This window comes from Crocuta crocuta, unplaced genomic scaffold, assembly GCF_008692635.1.
Source record: "Crocuta crocuta isolate KB4526 unplaced genomic scaffold, BGI_CrCroc_1.0 scaffold241, whole genome shotgun sequence".
Taxonomy (NCBI): domain Eukaryota; kingdom Metazoa; phylum Chordata; class Mammalia; order Carnivora; family Hyaenidae; genus Crocuta; species Crocuta crocuta.
The window spans coordinates 2749053-2749927 of NW_027527807.1; positions in this window are offsets into that span (position 1 = coordinate 2749053).

An 875-nucleotide genomic window follows, 5' to 3' on the forward strand; every position below is an offset into this window, starting at 1 on the left:
CCCCACAAGTGCCCTCCTCCATGCCCATCCCCCCTCCCCCCATCAGTCCTCAGTTTGTTCTCAGCATTCAAGAGTCTCATGGTTTGCCTCTCTCCCTCTCCCCCACTATTTCCCCCCCTTCTCCCCCATGGTCCTCCATTAAATTCCTCTTATATGTATTTTTGAGAGGCAGCACAAGTGGCAAAGGGGCAGAGAGAGAGAGACGCAGAATCTGAAGCAGGCTCCAGGCTCTGAGCTGTCAGCACAGAGCCCATACAGGGCTAGCTCGAACTCACAAACCACGAGATCATGACCTGAGCTTAACCCGGGAGCCACCCAGGCTTCCTTGTATTTGGTGCTTTTTAAATGCAGCCATCCTGGTGGAAATACCGTATCTCATTGTTTAAATTTGTAGATCCCTGATGAATGAGTACCATTTGTATTTAAAAGTATATATGATTCACAGTGAGATGCACACTGTGCGATCAGTCTTGAAAAAGACTCCGTTTACCCATTCAAGACCCAGAATACCTCTCCCCCTCCAGAAAGTTCCCGTGTGTGTGTGTGTCCTTTACCAGTCCGTATCTCCCATGCCCAGAGAAACATTAACCTGGTTTCTATTGTTGTAGGATATAGTTGCATATTTAGGACTTCATTATGTTAAATCTTGCATCTTGCTGCTGTGTACTTTGTGTCTAGCTGCTCTCAGCATGTTTTTGAGATTTGTCCATGTAGTTGTATCAGTTCCTTTTTGGTGCGAGAACTCCAGTGTAGAGTTCAGTGTATACTTTGCCTGTTCTTTTTTTTTTTTATTTTTTTTATTTTTTTAATGTTTTATTTATTTCTAGGGGAGAGAGAGAGAGAGAGAGAGAGAGAGAGACAGCGTGAGCAGGGGA